The sequence below is a fragment of the Marmota monax genome, unplaced genomic scaffold (genome assembly GCF_021218885.2).
Source record: "Marmota monax isolate L192 unplaced genomic scaffold, Marmota_monax_Labrador192_F-V1.1 WCK01_AAM20220418_F8-fsc00029, whole genome shotgun sequence".
NCBI lineage: Eukaryota > Metazoa > Chordata > Mammalia > Rodentia > Sciuridae > Marmota > Marmota monax.
Window position 1 is genome coordinate 12,119,727 of NW_026693024.1, and position 9,351 is coordinate 12,129,077.

Below are 9,351 nucleotides of genomic sequence, written 5' to 3' on the forward strand. Positions count from 1 at the left end.
ACTGAGGAGCACGGACATTGGGGAAACCATTGCTTTTGTATCAAGCAGTAAGCAAGCTTGTTCAAAGTTCCAAGCTACATACATGATCTCAGGAGATTGCCTGGTTAAAAGAATGGCAGGACCTTGTCATATTGGCACACCAAGCTAGCCAATCAAGATATTAAAGCATCTATTATAAACACAACCCACACATTTAAAAAGATACAAGAAAATATGAAAGTATTAAGACCAAATACTAAATTTACATATTGTTCAAAAGGCAGAATCAGCTGTTTATACATGAAAAAATACATGGAGAAAAAATTACAGTGGATGACAGATTAGAAGCTGTGGAGAAAAATATCGGTGAACTTGAGGACTTACCAATAAAAATTATCCAAAAGGAAACACAGAGAAGAAAAGATGAATGGGGTAGGAGTGAGCTGTGGGACGAGCACAAGTGGCCTTATGTACTGTGAAAGCCATTGGTGAGAGGTCAGGAGCATTGGGAAGGCAGACCAAGTCCAGTGATGTGAAGTAGGGCCACTAGAGCAAGGTCCTGGAAGAAGTAGGGATGACAGGAGAGCAGCATCAGGACCTCATGAGCCTAAATAGAGACTCTGGGCATATTAGAAAAAGAACCCATTTGGAAACACTAAGAAAATGTGCTTTAAAAACATTTAAAAAATTCTTAAGAAGGGACTTGTAGACTCAGGCAAGTGGACTCAGGGCTGTGAACAGTATCCTTCACCCCAAACCCTGGCATCTTTGGGCAGAGCCCAGTCTACAGAAGGGGAGTGTAGTGGTCTTGAGGAGAGACAACCAATAGGAGGCCCTAACTGGAGAATATGGATGACGCAAGGCATGACAAGGAGTGAAATCATCCCAGGGGGCAGGAGGAGTCGCGGAGAGGGGCTGCAGGAGAAATGCATGCATCGTCCCAGGCAGAGATGATGTCCCTCCTCTCCTGCCCTCCTTAGCCCATCACTTGTGGACTCTTGGCTTTCACAACTCATTCAGAAGGAGTCACACCCGCAATGGTCACCACAGAATCGCAGGCTGAATTGTGTCCAAAATTTGTATGCTAAGTCCGAACTCCCAGTACTCCAGAAAGTGATTCTACTAGGAGACAGAGATTTCTTTAAGACAGTAATTAAGTTATAATGAAGGCACGTGGGTAGGCCCAATCCAACCTGACTGGTGTCCTCATAAGAAGAGGAAACGAGGACAGACACACACACAGAGGGAAGAGTGTGTGAGGATGCCATCTCCTAGCCAAGGAGGGAGGCCTCAGGAGAAACCAACCTGCCCACACCTTGAGGTCAGGCCTCACTCTCCAGAATGGAAAGAATTTCTGTTGTTTTTAGCCATGCAGCCTGTACTCTGAGGCTTGGGAAGGCTTGGCAGGGATGCCACACAATACTTTTTTATGGCACCTCTACCAAACAAATGTACATGATGAGAAAATTTCACATGGGACAGCTGCGCAGCTAGGTTCCTTGCTAGATGGGCCCTGGAAGAAAAGAGTGATATAAGCAAAAAATGGAAGGAATTCTGTCTATAAGCTTGGCTCAAAAAGGGTTCTGAAGGCCAGCTCTGCCACTTCATAGATTTCTGACCTCAGGTAAATTAATTTCCAGGTGTGCACTTGTCCTTGACTGCAAAATGAGCTTCAAATGGAGTGTACATTATAGAGGCGCCACCAGGACTCAGTGAGATAGCACAGTGCTTGACATAAGCTAAGTGCTCAACGTATTAGCTCATCTTCTTGTTCTCTTGTACGCAGCCTGAGCTCCTCCAAAGCTAGCATTGTGTTTTCTTCTGCCTTTGAAATAAACCAGAAGCATTTATTAAGTGTGAACCTCTTACTTGAAAGAATCAAGATGTGGGGAAGTTGAAGTCTAGTTAGGCCAGGTTGCTTAAAGGATTTTTCTAGAGCCTTCCTCCAGTGATCTATGGAGTGGCAAATGGATGGCAAATCCACTGGTACAAGGACTATTAGAATAAAGTCTTCTCCCAAATTACTTCCTAATAATCGTGTGAGGCAGGACTATTACTAATACCATTTTAAATATCAGGAAAATATGACCCAGGAAATGCTGGAGCATGCAAAAAGTACCCAGAATTAGGTGCCAAGTTAGTTCCAGAATCCAGTGACATTTTATGACTATTGGATAGGCAGATACTGATTAAATAAGTTCTTAATAAGTGATGCTGGAGATGATGTCCCTGCCCTACGGGTAGATGGTATTACAAAGGGTGTTTTCAAATGTCACTCTTTCTGTGTCGGGTGGGAGACATCCATGTCAGCCATGATCTGAGGGCTTGGCTCAGCAGGGGTTTGGGGGGTCAGACGATCAGGAGTTTGGCTCTGGCTCTGCTACTAACTGGCTAGATGATTTGGGGCACTGGCTGCTCCTGAATGGCGAATTGAAGAGATTGTACCTAATGATTTCTCAAATCTATTAAAAACTGCTTCTGCAAAACAAACTTCCGAGACTAATAAGAACCCAGAGGCATATGGAGATAGAGATCTCCCCACTGAGGTCTGAGTCCCCACCACGGTCAATGCCTTTCAATGGCTGGAAATGCAGGGAAGCTGTACAGATAACTCGGGGGAGGTGGGGCAAGTCCTTCTTTAAGTCTTGGTTACAGGAACAAGTGTACTGGGGACTTAGAGGAATCCAACTTACACCCTTAGGATTAGAAAGTACAAATTCTACAAGAACTCCCTGGCGACAGAACAGAGAGTCCTAGAACAAAGCCTGTTTTTGATCCTTTGTCTTGGTTTGGGGTGATACCATATCTACAGCAGAAACCACGGTGCTTGTATTGTTTGTGTGCCAGGAATAAAACAGGAAAACACAACCAAGTGGTTTGGTTAGTTTTGGCACGCACAATGCAGGTTGGGAAATGCCCTTGGATTCTGGCTGATCACCTAGCATTTAATTTTTTAATAAGTGTGTTGCTTTCAAAATACCAGAGGTTCTTGTTGAAGGGTTATTGTAAAGAATTGAACATCCTGGTATTTGGAACAAACATTCCAGTTGGTTGGCATCAGAGCCCTTACTGTAATATCACTGATAATAGCAGTGACCACCACAAGAGCCGGTGTAGGGTCCCTGGGGATTCCCCCAAGGAAGACTTTCCATTTATGGTAAAAAAATAAAAAGAGTGAAGAAGCCGGGATTTGATGTTAAAAACTTGACAATTTGTGCTTGTAATGTTGGAACCACTGGTCCTCAAAGTGGAACTTCATGCCTTCAGCCTTCATGGCCCTGGGACCATGACGATCTGGTTTTGGAGTTCACTGTGTGATCTTGAGCTGACCTTGGATCTAGCTTTAGGATGCTTCTGCTTTACTGATTTCAAGTTCAGTTTGTTGTGGGGCTTCTATATTCTATATTCTGATCATTAAGTCAGAAGGTGCTATTGTTTGGCATGACTACCCCCAAAGGCCCATGTGCTATGGGAGCTAGAACCATTAGGAGATGGGACCTAGTGGAAGGAGGTTAAATCATTGGAGGCATGCCCTTGAAGGGGATATTGGGACACTGGACCTTTCCTGTCTGTTTGCTCTCCAGCCACTATGAGGCGAGGCAGAGGTGGAGCAAAGCTTTTCTACCACATGTTCCCCACCATGATGTGCAGCCTCACCAAAGGCCCAAATCAACAAGGTCATTGGTTATGCATTAGAACCTCTGAAGATGTCAACCAAAATATACCTTTCCTCTTTTTTTTTCTGGTAAATACATTTGCTTTATTTTTTTAAACTTTTTTGTTATTATTTGGTCTAATTACTTATACACAACAGCAGAAAGCATTTCCCACTCACTGTACACAAATGGAGCATATCTTTTTATTTCTCTGGATGTACATGATGCAGAGTTGCATCATTTGTACAATCATCCATGTACACAGGGTAATGATGTCCATCTCATTCTGCCATTTTTCTACCCCATACCCCTTCTCCCCCGCTCAGTGCCCTCTGCCCAATCCAAAGTTCCTCCACTCCCCACTACCCGCCTTATGGATCACCATCCACATATCAGAGAAAACATTTGGCCTTTGGTCTTGGGATTGGCTTACTTCACTTAGCATGTTAATCTCCAACTCTATCCATTTACCTGCAAATACCATAATTTCATTCTTCTTTAAGGCTGACATATACCATTGTGTATGAATACCACAGTTTCTTTATCCATTCATCTATTGAAGGGCGTCTAGGTTGATTCCACAGTTTAGCTATTGTGAATTGAGCTGCTATAAACATTGATGTGGCTGCGTCCCTGTGGTATGATGATTTTAAGTCCTTTGTGTATAAATGAGGAGTGGGATAGCTGGGTCAAATGATGGTTCCAACTTTTTCTAAGGAAACTCCATACTGTTTTCCACAGTGGTTGCACCAATTTGTAGTCCCACCAGCAGTATATGAGTGTACTTTTTCCCCCACATCCTCTCCAACACTTATCATTGCTTGAATTCTTGATAACTGCCATTCTGACTGGAATGAGATGAAATCTTAGAGTAGTTTTTATTTGCATTTCTCTAATTGCTAGAGATGTTGAACATTTTTCATATATTTGTTGATCAATTGTATATATTCTGTGAAGTGTCTGTTCAGTTCCTTAGCCCATTTATTGATTGGTTATTTTTCTTTATTTATTTATTTATTGGTGTTAAGTTTTTTGGGTTCTTTACATATCCTGAAGATTAGTGCTCTGATGTGTGGTGAAGATTTTCTCCTATTCTGTAAATATCTATCTTTTAAAGTTGATCATTTCAAGTATTTTGTTATAGTATTTTGTTATAGTAATGGAAAGGTAACGTGGGAAGCATGGTTTGATACCTCGTTTAACAATGTCCTGGGCCCAGTGTAGCTCAAAGACCAGCTGCATCAGCACCCCTCAGAGGCTTGTGAGAAATGGCCCATCCTAAACTTACCATATCAGAACCTGTATGTTACAAGACCCTAGGGTGATTCATATGCACTTTTCAGTTTGAGAAGCTCTGTAGTAGAGCACCTCAGTGGCCACTCTAACAGGTACATCTGGGAGGTAAATCAGCCATTCACTGGCCCAGGACAGTTTGGTTATAAGAAGAAAGAGGAAAGGACTTAATTTTAAAAATCTGGTTATAATCAGAAGTTTTCTGTTTGATAATAGTACCACTTTTCAACCCAAAGGAAAGATTCATTTTCCAAAAGTAAATAAATAAATAAAGTATGGGATTAATTTTCTCTCTCTCTCTCTCTCTCTCTCTCTCACACACACACACACACACACACACACACACAGCAGAGAAGAAAAAAGCAATAAAAATCACCCTTATTTCACCCCTTGGAAACATATGATAAAAGAAGTCCCCAGACAGTTTTCTAAACGCCTCTCACTTAAAATTACCAGTGTTACTTATATCCTACTCAAAATACTCGTCTGCTTATGTATCTACAAACACAGTAAAATCATTCTTAATAATCGTTTTTGGGAATGCTTTCTAAGCTGGCATAAGGAAAGAGTGTTGGATGGAGCCCTCTGAAAGGCCTCCTCCCATTTAAGCCTTTAGCTGCTCTGTTTGAAATGCATTTTGCATTAAGAATGGGGAAAAGAGGCCCCGTGCAGAGGGACAAGGCGAACCAGACAGGAGCCTGGTTCCAGTGGAAGGTGGCTCCCTCTGCTTCCCTTTCTGCTCTCTTCACCTCTCTCACCTGCTCAAGCTTCGCAGAACACATGAGACTCCCTCCAATGACCCCTGCCCTTCTGGTGTTTGCAGATGGTGGCAGGGCGGAGATCAGAGAGGCTCAGGCCGTCCTCCTGGTGAGGTCCCTGCCAAGGAGGGGTTCTATCTCACCGAGTGGTTTCTGATGTCTTTTTTTTTATTGCTTTTATTTTTAAAATACATGACAGTGGAATGCATCACAATTCGAATCTCACATATAGAACACAATTTTTCATATCTCTGTATATAAAGTATGTTCACACCAATTCATGTCTTCATACGTGTACTTTGGATAATGATGACCATCACATTCCACCATCCTTGCTAACCCCCTGCCCCTCCCTTCCCCTCCCACCCCTCTGCATTCTAAGCTGGAGCTTTCATTCCTTCTTGGAAGATTTAGGCCATAATTCAGTTGAGGTCATTGTTTTCCAATTCTTCTCCAGTATTTATTTGAAAAACTCTTCATTTAACCTTCCTGATTAAATGTGATTGCTCTGAACTTTTCTAAACACAACACACACACACACACACACACACACATAAAACAAAATCTTATCTGAGAAAGTGACACAGTCACAGGCCAGGGAGACTGTTATCTTTCTTTCTTACACATAGGGTTTAGAGAGAAAGAATTTCTCCTTTTTGGGACTCACAACCCAGTTTTCATGATTGGCCTTTGTAATGGTTTGCAAATTATCCCATACTTAGTGGCTTTAAGTAATTTGTTATAGTTCTGCAACTCAGAAGTCCAAATCTTATCTGATGCACTGGATTAACTCCAGGTACTCTCTATGTGCAGAGGTGCAGGTGTTCTGTGGCTCTTGGCTACGTTACTCCTACTCCAACCTCTGCCTCCCTCTTCACATTCCCGTCTCTGATTCCGATTCTCCTCCCTGTCCCTCTTTGGACCGTATTGATTGCCGTGGACTCACCGATAACCCAGGATCATCTAGGGATAATCTCAATAACCTCTCTATCTAAGGATTCTCCATTCAATCACATGGATAAAGTCCCCTTTGCCATTTAAAGTGACCTAGTCCTAGATCCTTGGGATTAGGTCTTGGGCATCTTGAGAGGGCCACCTTTCCACAGCCACCAAGGCCAAAATACTACAATCGTGTCCCTTGAGCACATCTTACCAGCTAAGGGAGAGTTTATGGATTGTCTCCAGGTTAAGCTGCTTGAATTCACAGCACAGAACAATTCCCAGACTCCCTGGAGAGGGGAAGGCAGAGTGGTGCTTTTCAAAGAGCTTACAGATGTGTTTTGACAAGCAGCCAGTCAAATGAAGGAGTGAGGAGGCAGAAAAGTGGGATGGGGGAGGCTGAAACCAAAAGAATAAGGAAATATAATATATAATATAATGAACAATATAATGTACATATATTATACAAACACAATAATCATCTCAGACTCTCCACTCAATTCCACATGCCAAGCACAGCACAGGGCCCTCTGCAGACTTCATTTCATTTAATCTGCACAAAAAAAGTCAGCAAAACGGGCATGGGCATCTTTATTTTAAAGATGAGGAAACTGGATTCTATCACCATGATGAGCTCTTGTGGAGTCCACTCTTGTGGAGTCTCCGGGGTCACCTCGCACAAGGCCCTGTCAGCAGAGAGGACGATGTTTCCGAATGTGGTTTTTAATAACTAGAGTTACTCTCCCTGAAGAAAGTGCTCATAGCCTTCCCAGAAGCCCCTGCTGTTGGTAAATTTGGTCTTGCCCTAGAGCATAGGCAGAATGAGTCTGGCTCCTTAGAGAGGATGGTGTTTATCTTACTTTCCTTCCCCACTTAATGGACCCATGATCTGCTGGATCTGCTTGACTTTGTCAGAACAGAAACCATAGAGTATCTTAATGGCAGGCATTCTGGATCCTGTTGAAAATTACATTCATATTTGATTAACATTTATTGAATATTTGTCATGGGCTGTAGGCTGAGCAGGGTTCCTGGTAAACAGCTCAATAAGCATTTGGTGGAAATGGGGCTGCTACCCTAGCACATGTGCTCAGGTAATTAGATGGTCAAGTGGCTTATGGTGATGCAGAGACTTGATGGAAGGTCTGACTATCTCCATTATTCTTTAACCAGTGCATTCAAGAAACAGATGACCGGTCCTTCTTGGTTTGCAGTAATTCCCTATCTTTGGAAGTTGTTTCAGAATATGTGTCTGTCTATTGTCAGCATGGGTCCTTCTGTTACAAATACAAAGAGAAGAAAAAAGAAAACCCAAATGCAGGAATTGAAACAGATTTCAGCTCCTCTTTATATTGCTTGATGGCACCCAACTAGTAGTGTTAGAGCCAGGCTGAGCTGGCCCAGGGAGCCAATTGTCTTTCCAATTCCCTGTTCAATGACAGTAGGGCCATAGCTTGATACTGGCCATGGAACTATTCACACCATGAAAATCTGTAAACATTACCATTTAGGGCATTTTTCCCCCTTCTAAAAAAGCCACGTTTATCAGCATACCAATGTCCCCAGTACATATACTTTGTGTGAGTGGTACCATAAATGATTAAAATAAGTATTCAATTGGAAAAAACTAATATTTGTTAACATAGTTAAGGAATACTTACAGAGGAAATATATAAAATCATAGATCCGGGGTGTTGGAAGAGACAGTAGACATTAACCAGAGTATGTGTCCATTTGGCAGATCAGGAAACTGAATCGGTCCTGATCAGAAGAGCTCTGTACCCTCCTCCTTTGATCCAATCCAGATCGACCTGGAGATGCCTTTCTGCATTCTTCCCTAATGGCACAGTTCTTGAGATTTAAAAGAGGGTGTCCCAGAACAGGGCATTCGGAGCTTCATTGCAGAGGTCAGGGGGAGCAGAGGGAGGGACTAAACCCAGGATGCAGGGGTTAGGGTGGACATGCCAGGGATGGTTTGCCTCTGCCTGTTCTTGTAACAACTCAGCAAGGAAAATGATTGCTATTTTTCACCAATCCTTTTTTCATTCCAAACCACTTTTTCATACCAACCATGGTGATTCTCAGGTCCAGAGATGGGGTCAACTACTGGCCATTATAGGACTCTTTAGCTGCAGAAGCACATGCATGGGCACGGCCTCTCGGAAAAAAATCCAGGACAGAGGAGGGTGTCTTCACTGTGCCAGTGTTGTTCAGGAAATCCTCTTTCCATGACTAACCAAACCAAATGAATTAATTTGTTTTAAAAAATTAATAGAAGCAGAAAATCTACCAGAAAACAGCCCGTGAGAAGGTAGGTTTTTGTAATTAGTGCCTAGAGAAGAACATCCAGATTGTTTCTTCTCTCGACATTCCCCTGCTCAGTTCTTCCTGCTCTGCTTTGCTGGCCTCCGCCCCACACTGAGCCTGTTGAAGCATGAAGCTGGGGAGGTCGAGCATCTCATATGGACCAAATCCCGGATGTCACTTTCCTTCCTCCAGCCCACAAGCCAGTGAACCGTGCAGGGCAAAGGTTGGAATTATAGCCCTTGGCTATTCTTTTGTGTTTCTGAGAGCTATCTTCTTTCTCCACATCTCTCTGGCCTGCATATGCAACACCCTTGCCCTGCCAATACCAAATCTTACAACAATTCTTGCAAAAATAAACGAGCTTGTAATTAATAGCTTTCATATGAACTCTGGCATTTTCTAGAAGCTAAGTTCTTGTG

At 42.8% G+C, this 9,351-nt stretch overlaps 1 long non-coding RNA gene across 1 annotated transcript; it reads right to left on the minus strand.

The window, feature by feature from the left end:
• Positions 1–7,158: 7,158 nt before the first annotated feature.
• Positions 7,159–9,032, minus strand: LOC124098621 (uncharacterized). Its single transcript, XR_006853639.2, has 2 exons — positions 8,287–9,032; positions 7,159–7,902 (listed from the first exon to the last, which is right to left on the minus strand). It is a non-coding gene; the product is annotated as an uncharacterized LOC124098621 (long non-coding RNA).
• Between the last annotated feature and the right edge of the window lie 319 nt (positions 9,033–9,351).